This window comes from Marmota flaviventris, chromosome 10 (genome assembly GCF_047511675.1).
Source record: "Marmota flaviventris isolate mMarFla1 chromosome 10, mMarFla1.hap1, whole genome shotgun sequence".
In the NCBI taxonomy this organism is placed as follows: Eukaryota; Metazoa; Chordata; class Mammalia; order Rodentia; family Sciuridae; genus Marmota; species Marmota flaviventris.
This window is the reverse complement of record NC_092507.1, coordinates 15,715,817-15,731,558: the sequence shown is the minus strand read 5'-3', so window position 1 is coordinate 15,731,558 and position 15,742 is coordinate 15,715,817.

Genomic DNA, 15,742 nt, shown 5'->3' with positions numbered 1-15,742 from the left:
TGTCCTAGTCACCTTCCTGTCCCGGGACTGCCTTAGCTGCCCCTGCCTCTTCTTCACTCTGTAACCCCCACACCTACCCATGTCCCTAAATGGCCCAAGGGAGATGGTGACAGCAGGGACACTCTCAGAAGCACAACCTCCTCTGGTCGCAGTGGGCAGGGTGGCATGAGTTGGGCCTGGTGTGCAGGGCAAGGCTGGTGACAGGGACGGCCCCTCACAGCTGTCCCGCTTGCTGTGTTTCAGGGTGGACAAGTCCTTCTCCCCTTGCCGGAGCGTGTGGTGAGTACTGGGGACCTTCAGGAGGGTCTGGGCTGTCTTGACTGATTCCTGGGGAAACCCCAATCCACTCATGTCCCCATAATGCCAGGCCAGATCCGCTGACCCTCCAAACGTCTTCTCAGGATATGGGAATGGGAGACCTTCCCCCTGGTACCCACACGGTCTGCTCCGTAGTGCCTTCTGGAGCTCAGCCTTGGAGTCAGATAGATCGGGCTCCCGTCTTATTCTGCCACTGCCTGTGTGACCTTCAGGGATTCGTGAACCCCTCTGAACCTCAGTTGTCTCATCTGTGAGATGGGGGTTAAGATGTTTCTGCGAGCACAAGTCTGTAAAAGTCAAGCAAACAAACCAGGCCTCACTAAAAGGGATCCTTCCTTGTCCTCCTCTCCAGTGCTTCCCACCTCAGCTTGGCTCCTGGCTGGCCTGGCGGTGCCCTTAGCTTTTTCAGTAACTCCCAAACCCTCTAGTGCCACCCGGTACCCAGGCCTCAGACCCCATCCTGCATCTGAGGATCCCCTTGTTCTGGAGGAGGGAAGAAGGCAGGCAGCTGCACCCGCAGCTTCTCCGACACCAAGAGGCTGTGGTGGGGGAGCAGCCCCACTCAGGATTCACTGCAGCCCGGCCGGATGCTCTGCAGGTGGGCACCTCCGGCTTTCCTGGCACCAGCACCGCGTGGGCCCAGCCAGCTGCTCCTGCTGCCACTTTGCCCCGTGGGAGGGACCCCCACTAGCTCCTGTCCTGCTTCCTGGCCCTGCTGAGAGCATCCTGGGGTCTGCAGGTCTGCTCAAAGATTCCCACTTGGCATCGGTGCCCCCCACAGTCCCCTGGGAGGCCACACACAGCAGGCGTGTCCAGGCGGAGCTCCCGGGTGGCCTTTTCATTTCCCTTTGATGCTCCCTGTGCAACCTGGGGCCAGTTTCTCTCCCTCTCTGGGCTCTCTCCTGCTGCCATGCCCAGTCAGTTTGAGTCAGTCCTACATGCGAGACAGTGTGCTGTGCCCGGGCAGGGTGGCAGGGCGATGCAGAGGTGAGGAAGGCGCCCCCTTCCATTGCAGGACTTCAGCTGCCCCTCCTCAGGGCCTACTGGGCACTGCGGGCCTTCCTGTGCATCATCTCTGCATCATTTTTTCTGTCTGAGGTGCTGGGGATCCAGCCCCGCGCCTGGTGCATGCTGGGTAAGCACTGTACCACTGAGCCCCACCCCGACCCCCACACACACCTGGCAGGGAGGGTCTACAACCCCTGATGCCACACAGAGGGGAAAATGACTTGCCCGAGGTGACGTGGCGGCAGACGTGGGACCTGAACCTTGGTCTTTCCAACTCTGTGCAGAGCCCTGAGTCTCACTCATTCTGTCCCGAGGCTTCCAGGCCACAGGGAGGGTCTGAGCAAGAGATGGATGTGAAGGAAGACTTGGAGATGGGACCAGAAGGTCCACCCCGGGGAGCCCTGAACCAAGAGTTAGCAGCGAGGGCCCAGGACTGATAGTAACTGACCAGCTGTGTGTCTTTGGGCAAGTCGCTTCCCCTCTCTGGGCCTCAATTGATATCTGTGAAGTAAGGATCTGGAATTCCCACCTGTTAGCCACAAGGCCTTGCCTGCACCCTCCTTGTGAGAGCTGCTGTCCAAGGTGCTAAGCTGCAGGCCCCGGAAGCCATTGGCTTAGCCCACCTGTGTACCTGGCATCTGGGTCATGCTCAGTAAATGGTGGCCATTTTGCCCACCAGTGATAGTCTCCTGGTATTCAGAGCTTGCCTCCTCCTTTCTGGTAGGGACTCACGTTTCCTGTCCCCAGAGTTCCCAGCCAATGGGAGCACGGCCCTGGTCTGGAACAGTGCCATGTTCTGGCACCCACCCCCCTTGGCAGGTGTGGCAGTCAGCTGTCCATTGCTGTGACAGAATACCTGAGAAAAACAGAGAGGAAAGGTCTATCTTGGCTCAGGGCTTCCAAGGTCTCAGATCTGTGGAGAGGCCGCACATCAGGCAAGGGGCGTGTGGCAGGGCCACGCTGCTCACCTCCTGGTGGCCTGGGGGGAGCAGAGAAGGCTCCAGGACACGCCCCCATGACCCACTTCCTCCCACGAGGCCCCACCTCCTGCAGTTTCCCCACTTCCTGGAGTCCACCCAAATCACGACTCCCCGCGGACCATCCCCTTCGGAGGTGACCCGGCCACTTCCCCAAGGCCTCCTTGAGCTCCGCCCTGCTGGGGACCAGGCCTTCCCCTCAGGAGCCTTGGGAGGGTGTCCAGATCTGAGCGTGAGACACCTCCAGTCCCCACAGCCCTGGCCCCCCTCCCCCAGGCCCAGCGCTCCTGTCCTGGTCCCTGGTTCTCCCCTCAGCTGGCCTCCCCGCTGTCGGCCAAGGTCACCGTCACACATTAGTGCTCATTCCTGGAGGAGAGGAGAGAGCGTGGGTTTTGAATTCTGACAGATACGGATGGGGTCAGCCTGTGCCTTGTCCTCGCTGTGTGACCTTGGCCAGGTCCTTCCCCCTCTCTGAGCCCCCCTTGATGCTCAGCAGGTGTTTGTGGAGTTGGACCTTTCAGCCAGGTGACTTCAGGGGAGTTGAATGTGTCCCAGTCACCCTGAAGCAGGCAGCAGGCTCTGAGCCCCTCGAAGCAGGGGTTGCTGAAGTTACTTTGTGCTACCCCCCTTCCCGGTGTGTGTCACCTGACCGCCGGCCAGGCTCTGCTCTCCTCAGGTCTGTGTCCCCCACTAGGTCTTTCCGAGCTACCCCGGTCCAGTGAATGCTTCATGAGGTGGAGCTGACTCTAACGCATCCAGAGAATGGAACAAGCGAGATTTTCCTCATCTTTTTTTTTTTTCTTTTTTAATTCAGGGCTTGGATCCTAAGGTACTGAGGTCTGGTTGAGGTCAGATGTGACCTTGGCTGGCTTCCCCACCCCCACCTTTATCAGCAGGGCGTCCACAGGCCGGGAGCTCTGGGTAGGTGACCAACAGAAGAGGCAGGAGGCCCAGCGGAAGGGTGGGAGCCAGGGAGTGGCAAGGGGCTGGGCATGTGAGGTAGAGTCAAAGGGGACAGGAGGTGCAGAGGTAGGAGGGTGGTCAGGTGGGCTTGCACAGGGCAGGGGGTTCTGGGAATACCTCTCAGAAGAGGAGAGTTGACTTTGACCTTGAAACTGGGACCCTGGGGGAGGAGGAAGAACTCGTTCAGGTTAGTGTCCGAGTGGGCTGGGCATCTTATTATGGTGGCCTCATTAGCTCATTAGTGACCTCGGTCCTGGAAGTCGGTCTTGTGGCCCCGTTTTAGAGGCCAGAGTCAGTATGGGACTGGTGGAGGCTCCGGCCCAGAGTCACACGGCTGGCAAGGGCTGGACTTGAACCCAGCGCGCTCTCTGTCTCTTGCCAAGGATGGGACCTGGCTGGGTTTTGGGGCAAGGGAAGAGGGGAAAAGTGAAATGGTCCTGAATCTGAACGCCCCCAAAACAGGAGTCACTGCCCAGCCCAGCGTGTCCCACTGAGGGGCCCGCCTAGCCACTGGAGTGTCTCTCCTGACAGTGTGAGTCCCAGCCATTCCTGCCTGTGGTCAGCTTCCTGGGTCCCAGGGATTGCTTCACTGCAGCGGACTCCAGCCTGGTGGAGACTAGTACTGTGCACCCCCATTTTACAGATGAGGAAACTGAGGCCCAGAGAAGGGAAGTGGCTGGCCCCAGGTCACCCAGGCAGTGAGTGGCAAACACACCGTCACCCTGAGCCCCGGCCTTTGCCCTCACTCTCCTGGAGGCTGCTTGCCTGCCTGGGGGGCTTGGGTGGGTGGCCCCCTCCTCAGGTGGCTCCTCTCAGCAGTCGCCTGGCCAGCGGCCCTGGGGACCTGTGTGCGGCAGCAGGCAGCACGAGGCAGGCTCATTAGTGGCTCTGAAATGCCAGGCAGGCACAGCCCGCTGGGCGGCCTCATCTATTATGCATCTGGTGGGCAGGACCCAGCGGGCACGGGCCAGGGAGCCGGCTGCTGCCTCCTGAGCCCACACCTGCCACCACCTCTGGGCAGCACCTGTCCTGTCACCCTAGCGCAGTTGGAGCCTGGGGCCCACTGGGGACAGAGGCATGGATGCGGCCCCGAGCTCCTGCCTGCCCTTCCTCGCAGCCGCTTCTCAGAGGGGCTGGGGATTTGGTCACTGGGACTGAGGTGGACAGAGGTGGCCTGGATCTGAGACGCACAAGCTCCTGACTGCGTGGTCGTCACTGACTGAGCTACAAGCAACCACTGAGCACCTACTGTGTGCCGGGCATGGTCCGGGTATCGCCGAGGGAGTGGAAAATCAGCCAGCCTCAGTGCCCGTCCTCGAGAGCTCAGCGTGGCCAGCACGTCCCTCCCTCGGGCCTCAGTTTGCTCACTGTGACATGGGGGCGGGTGGGAGAGACCCTCACTAAATAGACAAGAAACCAAACCTGACGTCGGGCGGGACCTGGAGGAGGGTCATGGGCTCACAAGAGGCTTCTTCCTGAGTTCCCCGTGGGCTGGGCGGGGCTCCTCAGCACAGTGACCGCTTAGGGCCAGTGCCATTACGCCCGGGGTTAAGGTCGAGGGGACTGAGGCAGAGGGGCCGGTGGCCTGCTCAGCCTCCAGCAAAGCCGAGAGTGGAGCCTGAGCTGCCTGCTTGGCCCTCAGTGTGGCCACTCAGGAGAGGTGGCATTGGAACCCAAACCAGCCATGAGAAGGGCCGGCAGTGTGGGGACAGGGGGCCCAGACAGGAAGCCGCCCGCGTGAAGGCCGATGGCAGGAACAAGCGTAGAGAACATCCTGCGAACGGTGACGTCAGGGTGGCTGGAGGGATGGCGAGGGGGTCAAGCTGAACTGGGTCATGCGGTGGGACAGGAGCTTGCTTGGGTCAGTGGCCGGCGTGTCCGGGCTCCTGGCTCCGCCACATCTCAGAATCAGAATCTGGGCCTCCTGGACACTTTGGAAGTGGAAGAGGCTCTTGAGGTCCACTTTTATGGCCCCTCACTTAGCAGGGGAATCCTGTCTAATTCCTACCCTTTTGACCATTAAAAAAAGCCTTCAAGCCGTGTGGGGTGGCGCACGCCGGCATCCCAGCCAACAGGAGGCTGAGGCAGGAGGATCGCAAGTTCCAAGCCGGCCTCAGCAACTTAGCAGGGCCCCAAGCAACTTACGCTTCGTGGAGATAAAAAATAAAAAGGGCTGGGGTGTGTCTCAGTGGTTAGCACCCCTGGGTTCTGTCCCTGGTCCAAAAAAAAAAGAAGTTGAAGGTCTGCTTTTTGTTTTAATAATTTTTTTTTGTTTTGTTTTTATGTGGTGCTGAGGATGGAGCACTGAGCCCCAACCCCAGCCCCTGTATCTTGTTTTTTAAAGATATGATTGATGGTTGATTGTAAGAGTTAGGTTTATTTATTATGTAAACTTGGGTTCAAGATGACATTTTTAACCAGTTATCAACAATCGTTGTTAAATTGGATGATATAGAAAATACACAGGATAGTTAATCTGTCCATTGACCATTTATGCATTATTAATAAAATAATAATAATAATAATTTTTAAAAATGGGGGCTGGGGATGGAGGTCAGTGGTAAAGTGCCCCTGAGTTCAATGCCCAGGACCAAAAAGAAAGGAGGAACCGAGTCCAGACACTCACTCTGACTTTTACTTCCTCGCTGAGTGGCCTACCCCAGTCTGCTGCGCCTCTCTGAGCATCAGATCGGTAACCATGGAAACGGCAGGGCTTAGCATGAATGCATCCAGTGTGGGCCCTGGGGAACGCTCTTCCCCTCCATAAGTATTTGCATTTTGGAAGAAAAGATTCATTGATCCAAAAGGAGACTCGCGCAGGGAACGTCAGGCCTGGGGTGGCTGGTGGAGTGCATGAGGAGGAGGGGACCTTCCTGACAGCTCGGATCTCCCCGGGAGCCTGTTCATTCACTCAGCAGATTGATTCAACAAGCGGTGCTGGGGGACCCCCTCAGAGGGCCCAAGCCCGGGTCGGTAGATAGTGGACAGCCCACTCTTCTCACGGACTCTCCTTGTTTGGTTTGGTTGGGGTCGTTGGGAACTGAACCCTGCCACTGAGCCACAGCCCCAGGCCTTTTTATTTTGAGACAGTTCTCACTAAATGGCCTCGAACTGGTAATCCTCCTGCCTCAGCCTCCCGTTGGGTGGCTCCTGCAGGACTCTCGGTCTAGAAAGGGAACTGAAGATGGAGGCTGTTCTAATGGTGGTGACGGCGCTGACTGGGGTGACCTGGGTGCTGAGGCTCAGAGAACGGGTTGGGGGCTTCCTGGACAAGGTGACCATTGTGGAAGGGAGCCAGGTGCCTCGTGACAGAGCAGAGGAGAGACGGAGCTTGGTGGGGAGGAAGGCCAGTTCAAGAGAATGTTCCGGAAGAGGGGGCGGGAGGAGAGAGGCAGGGGGCGGTGTTTGCTGGGTCTGAGGTGGGCCTGGCAGGTGGCGGTGGCTGAGGCCCCTCTGGGACCTCCTGTGGTGGGCTCTGGAGGGATCCGAGCCCTAAGCTTCCGTGGGCATCTGTCCCCCTCTCCTCCCCTACGTGTGGACTTGCCCTGTGACATGGGCCTGTGTGGCTCTGTGGTTCTGGGGGCCCTGCTCCTGGTGGGACTGTGGGCACCGCCTGGGCTGCCCGCCTGCTGGGCTCTCTGGGTTTTAGTCCCCTGGCCTTTAGAATGGGGACGGTGCGTGGCCACCGTGAGACCTGTCGTGGGAGAGGAGACCGCGTGTGCTGTGGCCTACACCAGGACCTGGCATGAGCGAGAGCCTATAGGTCCCCTCTGTTGTGGCTGTTGCCATTGTCCCTGGCCTCAGTGGGGTGGGTCAATAGCCCCCACCTCAGGGGAGGGCCAGGCTGGGAGGAGGTGCGGCAGCCCTGCTGTTCCCCACGGGCTGTGGGAGGGGAGAAGCATTTGGACTCGGCTGGCCTGTGACGATATCACTCTTCTCTGAGGCTCATTTTCATACCTGGGGAGGACCCGCTCTGCTACGCCGCTACAGTGATGCCGTTCTAGTGGGGTTTGATCTTTGGCCTGATCCACCTGTTTGCTGTGTGACCTTAGCCTAGAGACTTAACTTCTCTGAATCTCAGTTTCCATGCCTGCAAATAGGGATGATGTTTGCCTCATAGGATTCTCTCAAGGCTTCCACTGGCCATTTGTTCATTCAGCAAATACTTATTGAGTCCCCAAATGTGCCAGGGTCTCGTGTAAGAACTGGGGACAGATGCTTCGGTCCCTTACTCCACACAGGTTACCTTTCAAGGTGGGAGACAGACATAAAGGACAAATGACAGCAGACAGATAAGGTCATTTCAGATGGGTGCTGGGTAGTGAGCGGCAGGGTGGAGTGAAGGGGCTGCCCTCAGGACAGAGGGCCCATTCAGGGTAAGGAGCAGGCCGCCTCCTCCTGGCCCCCGCCTGACACTCCAGATGCTCTCCTGGCAGAGGCTGGAGGCCACCTTCCCTCAGACCCAGCGCTGTGGCCACAGGCAGGCCTGGGGGCAGGTGGGCATTGTGGCTGGGCCCGCAGAAAGCGGGGTCCCTGGCGGGGAACAGTCGGGTGGCACCTCCGCCGGCCGAGCCCGCCTGCTTCTCCCAGTGCCCACAGGGATGCGGGGCCCTGGCCCACAGACCCCAGGCCCGTTTCAGGAGGGACCTGGGGTGGGGGAAGGGGACTTGGGCCCGCAGCTCTGGGGGCCCAGAGGGCCTCAGCCTTCCCTGGCTGCCCACCTGCCCACAGGGCCTGGGGGGACCCCTTACACACGGCCACGCTCCCTCCCACCCCTCCCTGGCTCTTGCCTGGGTGACAGCTTGGTCCTGCCCACAGACACAGGCGCACACGTCCCTCAGGCCGCCGACGGCCGTGGGGTGTTGACTGTCAACACACCAGAGTCCCCACCTGAGGACGCCTGGTCCTGGTGGGAGGGGCTGACGGCGTCCACTGGTCACTCTGTGAGATGGGCGCAGCCAACTGGCTGACCCCCCCCACCCCCACCCCGCCGCAGGCCAGGCTCCTGCGAGAGCAGGGCAGGGTGGGGGCTTCTCCCAGCCTGGGGAGGGGACACCTGGAGGGAGGGACGAGGACGGGCGTGCGCCAGGCACAGTGTTGAGGACAGGAAGTGTGGAGGCCAGGAGGTCCAGGGGCTGAAAGGAGGCCTGCGAGGGAGGAGAGGCCACAGGGGAGGTCGGAGCCGCAGGCCGTGGGCGGCTGCGGGGAGGCACGTGGCCCCGAGAGGCTGCACATGGCGGGGAGCCATTAGGCAGGTGGGTGGCGAGATCACGCAGGCCCCGCACACCCAGACACGCGCTGCCTCCCACACCCACTTCCCGGTCACGATCCCACCCACAGAGACGCAGAGCTGCAGGAAACCCGGCCCAACAAGTGTCGGCTCCGCGGCAGGACTGGCCCCCCCCTCGTTGGCACAGGCCTATGGCACCCACATGCAGCCATCGCCCTGGTTGCCATGTGCCAGGGGGCAGTGCCAGGGGAGCCCCTTCACGTGTGCCAGCCGAATCCTCCAGCCCTGAGGGTCCCCGTTACTGACACCATTTTACACCTGAGGAAGCTGAGGCTCAGAGAGGTGAGGGAACTCGCCCCAGGCCACACAGCGAGAGCTTGGCATAGCGGGGTCTGAGCGCAGGGCTGTCTGACTTCCAGGTCTGTTGCTGGCCCACCCAGCCCACACCCGAGTGCCCATCTGCCCCTTCCCAAGCCCTGGCTGAGAAGACCATGAGCCACCTGCCAGGCCGAGTCCTTTGAGCAACAGACTGATCAAGATTGACAGCTCTCTGGTGCTTCGGGTGGGGGCCGGCAGCCCATGCCCACGTGCCCTCTGCCCGGGAGCCCTCGGCTCCTGGTGCTGTGTGGGGGCCGGGCACCTGCCAGCTGGACAAAGCCAGAGCTGGACGCAGGGCCTGCGTTTGCATTTACACATGAGGTGCACAGACTGCCCGCTGCTCTGGCCCCCGTCAGGACAGCCCCATGCCCGGGGCCTGGGCCTCTCTGTCTCTGCCTCACTTCTTCCTGGCCCTCGGGGCAGGTTGTCTCGTGCCTAGTGGAGGGGAGAGCCTGCACTCTGTCCCTCCTGCCTGGAGGCCTTTGGTCACGGTGCTGACCTCCCTGGTGTCAGGCAGTCTGACCCTCTGCTGCCTTTCCAGGAGGCGGCCTGACATTTACTGAGCACATACTATTTGCTCAGCTCCAGGCGAGTCAGACTGTACCTATGTCTAACTTATTCCCCATGACAGTCCCCTCAGAGTAGGTATTTACTAGCCCATTTTTCAGATGAAGAAATTGAGGTTCAGAGAAGAAAAGCAACGTGGAGGAGGCTGAGGACCCTCTCTGCAGGGAAAAGCCCTTCTCCGGGTGCTGCCCTCCACCACGCCTCGGAGGGCCCAGTTCCAAGCTCCTTGTCATCCCTTCGCCCTCAGTGGGCTGTCGGAGCTGGACCTCAGGGTCCTCTAGTCTGGGTCCAGTTTCCAATGGAGACTGAGGCTTAGAGAGCTTATGGCGACCTCATGCTGCACACGGAGACTTAGAGACGGAACCAGGGCTTTCCTTAGTCTTCAGTTAGCAGATGGTGGCCTTGTTCTTCTCCCTGGGTGTTGCGCCTTGGTCTTGGTGGCCACCTCCACCCCCGGGGCAGTCATGAGAGGCAGCGACTTCTGCTCAGCAGACTTACCTGGAGCCCATGAGGGGGTAAAGCCCAGCTTCAGTATCAACTAGGGTGTGTGTGTGGGGGGGGATGGATTCCACAAGGTCTCAGCACTGGAGGATTCAGCGCCTGGGTGGTAAGGCCAGAGGAGCCCCCAGGAAGAGCTGGAGGGTAGTCTGGACGGGGGTCGCTGGGACTGTTCTTTGAGGGCGGCAGGCCTGGCCCACCCACTCTAATGCCAACACGTAGCACCATTGTCTGGCCCAGAGTGGGCATCGAATCCTGCCTTCTGAATGGATGGCCGAGCACAGGAATGAAGGGCAGATGGGGGCAGGGCTGGTGGCGTGGGCGAGCGAGTGAGCAGAGGAATGCAGGAGCTCTGAGGGACAGTGTGGTCGGCGGGGGTGTGGGGGACACGTGGAGATGGCTGTAATGCTGTGGGGGGCCTTCGGGTGCTGGGGGGCACCCTGGCAGCCCCTGTGCTGGGTGCTGAGGGGTGGGCCGGGATGCCCCGGCGTCTTGTGCCAGGAAGGGTCGGGTGGCGCCAGCTTGAGCTTCAGCTGTGACCCTGGGCAAGCCACCGTGTCCACTGGGGTTCTGCCTTCTCCCTGGTGGCAGGGGACAGGATGACCTGTCTAGGCTCCCGGGACGCTGTTGAGAGGGTCCAGGTGAAGGCCGTTTATAAACTGTAAAGTGCGGTGCTGGGAGAGCAGGTGTGGGTTCTCCCAGCCGGAGGAGGCCCCGGCCCTGTGGCCAGGTCATTTGAGTCCCAGGGGAGGGGAGGAGTCTGTCCTGCAGTTTCTAGGGGGCGGGGAGGGTCAGGCTTCCGCATAGCCCAGCTGGGCTCTGGCCACCTGGTGGGAAGGTGAGCCCTGGGCAGGCAGCAGGTAGACGGCTGGCCTGGTCCCCGGTGCTGAGCCCTGGCAGGAGGACCATCCCGTGACCTCCTCTCTGAGCTGCCAACTTGTTTGCTTAGCAGGCTGCTGCCTGGCCCAGCTCCGGGATCCGGGTGTCTAGGCCCTGGGCCAGCGTGGGGCGAGGGCCCTGTCCGCCTCCCTCCTTACCCGCTCTGCCCAGCTCGGAGCCCTGAGCCCCTTCCCTTGCCCACAGGGCCCTGGCAGCTCTGCCGCCTGGTCCCTGTGAGCCCCTGGCCCTCCTCGAAGCCCTGCGGAGCCTCTGCCTGCTCACCTCTGACGACAACGCCTACCCGCCCTCCGGGGGCTGTCATAAAGATTAAGTGACATCACAGTCACTTTGTCACTGCCAAACAAGCCTGCTCTGTCCCTTCCCCACCTGCCCCCTTCTCCAGACCTGGCAGAGGTCAAAGGTGCCTGGGAGTGACCTGGCCTGGGTCCCACTGCCTGGGTCCCAGTGGGCCTGGGGCGGCGGGACGTCCCCTCAAGACCTGGCTTTGGACACTTGCTCGCCTGCTGTCCCCGGCCTCCTTCCCTGGCTGGCTGGTGGAGGTCCGAGGACAGTGCGCCTCTGTGGCCCCCAAGATGAGGCAGCTCCAGGGCAGGGCGTGGCTGTGGCTTCGATCAGAGTCCCCCCAGATCCGGTGTCAGTGGCTGGGGAACCCGGCTCCAGCTGTCCCCGGATGGGAGTGTCCGTCACAGCCAGTGCCCCTTCCTGGGGCCCCTCTGCCTCCAGGTGTCTCCAGCGGGGTGGAGCCAGGAAGACCCAAGGGACATGACCCTGGGCCTCCCCCACCTGGCCTCTGCTGCAGGCTGGACCCCCGCCCCCCGCCCCGGCCTGGCCGAGTCCTTCTGCGCTCTCCCTTCATTGGCTCCCGGGGCCCCTCCTCGGCCTCCTGGGTCTGGCTTCCTGAACTGGGTGCTGAGGGGCTCCTCAGGGTGCAGCACCCCCTGCTCCTAGTCATGGTCTTCCGGCCTGACGGTCACAGGTCACCTGTTTCAAAACATGAGCGTGTCACCAGGGAGAAGAGAAAGACAGGAACCCCAGCAGAGGGGACAGCAAGTTCAAAAGCTTAGCCACGTGGGCAGTGTGGCTCCCTTGGGGACACCTGCAGCTGAGGGAGGCTGGGACAGGGTGGGTAGCCTCAGACAGGGCAGGGATGTTGATAGGACAGGCAGAGACTGGGAGGGAGGGTCAGCAGGGCCAGACCCGCCTGGGGACCCCGTCCAAAGATATGGGCACCCGGGCCAGCGGGGCGGCCCCCAGGTTGGCTTCTCTGGAGTGACCGACAGTAGCACCCACAAGCCCCTCTCCAGCCTCTCCCGTCCCTACCACACAGGTGCCTCGGCCAGCCCCATCGCCTAGCTGGCTTGCAGGTGGGACACGCCCCAGGACTGCATCCTGTCACCTGTCTTTGGTGTCCCCGGCTACCTCCCCGCCGGCCTGGGTTGGACACTGCTGTCTTGCAGCACGTGGACCCTTCCGAGGGCCACAGCCTCCTGTGGCATTCAGCCATGGGTGGGTGGAGGCCCTGGGCTCTGTTCCCTGGTCTGCTCCCTCGCTGGGTCACCGTGAGGTGGTGGTTCCACTCCCCTGGCCTCAGTGTGCCCTCCTGGGAATTGGGGACCCTGGCCACCGCCTTATCTCCCACTCCAGTTCCGGTGAGAGTCCCAGGAGAGCAGATAAAGAGGGCTTTGAAGAGTACAAAGAGCCCTTCTCACGAAGGTGCCATTATTATTGTTACCTTGATGCGGAGATAAGGGAGGGAGGGGGCGCAGTGACAGTTGCCGAGACACCCGGGAGCTGCGCGCAGCGGCTTCCGGCCTGCCCCTCCCCCCACGCCCTGCCTCTCCCGTTCCCAGGGAAAAAGCTGGGTGCTCTAGCGGGAGGGGAGCTGGGCCCGGCTGGCCGGTGGCCAGGCAGCTGCAGGGCTCAAGGTGACCCCAGAATGTGCCTGGCCTGGACTCAGGTTGGCTCTGGCTTCCCTGGTGACCTTGGACAAGGCCCCTCTTCCCTGGCTGCTGCCTTTCCCTGTGTCCCAGGCGGCAGTGGGTAGGTGTCCAGGCCAGACCCTGCAGGTTGCAGCTGGGCCTGGGCAGGATGCTTGGTGGTGGCCCAAGACTCGGGCTGAGCTAGGGAGGTCACTGGGGAGCAGTGGAAGGCAGCTGGGATGGCTGCCCTTTCCTGGCTGTGTGACCTTGGGTTCATCATTTAACCTCTCTGAGCCTCAGTTTCCCCATCTGGATAAAAGGTTGATAAAGTCCCACCTCAGAAAGCCTCTGCAGTGGTGGAAGGAGATAATACCTGCATGAACTACAGGGTGCCACTGGGGTCACGGCAGAGGGGAGGGAGGAGGGACAGCTGCCGTGTCCTGGCATGCTCTGGGCTCCTCCCAGATGTGGTAGCTGGAAAAATGCAAAGCATTTTAGGCTGAGCTGGCCCTGGGGTCAGAGGGGTTTGAGGGAAGTGGGAGTGGACAGAGACTTGAGGGACCCCATGTGAACAGAATGTGGGGACCAGAAGGCAGGGTGGGTTAGGAGAGAGACAGGAGAGTTCGCTCTCTGACCAGGGAAGACAGTGACCCCGTGGGAGGAGGTCCGAGGGGCCAGAGGCAGAAGGGGATGGAGGGGCCGGCAGGAGGGAGGGCGGAGGAGGGGAGGCTGGCAGGAGGGGCGTTGGGATGGGAGGAGGTGAGAGGTGGGCAGGGTAGTGTTGAAGGCCCACATGGATACCCAGACGGTCAGTGTCCAGTCCTTGGACTTTCACTGACTGTGTGTGACTGTGACCTTGGGCAAGTTACTTAACCTCTCTGTCCTAGTTTCTTCCTTCTGCATATGAGGGTTCAGTGAGTGCACACAAGTCCAGTCACGGGTGGAGCCCGTCCCCAGCAGCGTAGCAAGGGCGCTGGCGGCCATTGTCCCTGGTACTATTACTAATTGCCTTGTTGAGCGGCTGTGTTCCCGGCTGGAGTCCGGCAGGCGGGGCCCACAGGCTGGCCCCCTGCGTTTTGAAGTTCAGGTCTCGACGACCTGGAGTTGGGTCCAGACGCCAGCCGTGTCTCATTAACTTGACCTTGGGCGAGTCGATGCCCCTTCTGAGCCTCAGTTTCCCCATGTGCAAGGCAGGTGGCATCTGAGCGATTAAACAAAGCTCAAGGCACACAGTAGGTGGTGGCTTTTGTCATTACTGTCCCGCTGCCCTTCAGGGCCCGGGAGGAATTTCCTCCTCAGCCCCATCCTGCTGCCCCTCCCTGCCCTGCCCTTTAGGCTCAGTCCTGGCCTTTTAGGTGGACTTCCGGGCAGGGGGGGAGGGCTGGGTGCTCCCTGCAGGGGCAGGACTCTGGCCAACAGGAACTAGAGCCAAGAGGCCAGGCACAGGGTCCCAGATGGACGCTGAGCCCAGAGCCTTGAGCGGCTCCTTGGTCCTGTGCCAACGTGAGCGATCCCGCGGGAAGTGGCCCCTGGACGTGGGAAGGCAGGTTGAGGTGCTCTGGAGGGAAGTGCGGTAGGAGCTGACCTGCAGTGGCCAGTGTCTGAGCCTGGGCTGAGAAGGGTGGACGGGGGGTACCACTCAACTAGGCTGATCCGGGGCAGCAGCCACCACACAGGGCCACTCAGAACAGCAGTCCCCACCATGAAGGGCGCCTGGCTTCTCCAAGACTCCAACCCCAGGACTTCCTGGCCCCCGGGGAGCCTCTGCTGTCCACCCGTAGTGCTGTCCCTATTCACTCGGGGGCACATGCTTTAAATTCCAGCTCTGTCACCACTAGTAGGAGCGGTGGCTTTGGCTCTCTGAGCCTCTGTTTCTCCATCGGTAAAAATGAGGATAAATGACACCCACCTTCCAGCAGGGGACAGGGGAGTGGGCGACTAACACGGCCGACACAGTTCCAGGCCCACAGCAGGTCTCGACAGGGCCCCTGTGGGGTCCCGGGGGCATTTGCCTGGACATCTCCATGGGGCTCTGTCCAGCCCCACCCCCATCTCCAGCCTCTCCCCACGTGGGTGCACCCTGGCACCCAGGAAGTGTCACAGTCCTGAGTGACCCCCCTGCTGCCGCCTCACTCCGTCAGTCATTGAGCGAATGTTTAATGGGACCCTAACGGGGAGACCCACTTATCCCCTGGGGATGAGTGAGGCCGAAAGCGTCCGTGGGCTGAGGCCCTGTGGGCTGCCAGAGCCCGGGGTGGGTTGTTTTGGCAACTGAGGGTGAGAGGGTGTGTCTTCCACTCACGCTTCACGTGGTCAGTGCCCGAGAATCTCTCCCCCACAACGATGCCAGCGGCTTGAAATGCCACTGCCACCAGATCCATCCTTTGGGGTCAAGCGCTGTCTAGAACAGACCTTCTTTCAAGACGCCAGCACCCCTGGGAGGCGGGGCCTGGCACCAAGCAGGGCTGGGGTGGCTCCTGCGGGTGGGGGAGTCAGAGGGGGCTCAGAGCTGCCTGGGCATTCCTTGCTGGCCTGGGTTCCCGAGGGCCGGTCCCTCTTGGGGCGTGGCAGTCCTAGCTCTGCCTGACTCAAGTCTGCCACAGGCCACTGAGGAGTGGCTGGAAGGTGACTCACCCTGGCGGGACCAGCCTTGCTCCATGGGACCTGGGTGGGGGTGCGGCCACGTCAGGGTGGCCCTAGGCGGCAGCGGAAGCTGGGCCTGCTCTCCCGGCCCCAGGCTCCCTGGATGCTGGGAACCTCTGGGCACTTCCTCCCCTTGACCCCAGAGATGGCCTCGCAGGCTTCCCAGGGTGACAGGCACTGACGCCACCCTCTCCAGGCCTGCTCCCTTTCCTGGGTGGGGGTGTGGGAGCTGTGGGTGTGGCTGGAGCCCCACAAGTCACACGGCTCTCACACAGGTGACAGCTCTGCTGCAGACCGGCTGTGTGACCCTGGGGCACATCCGGGTCCGGGTCCTCCTCTGC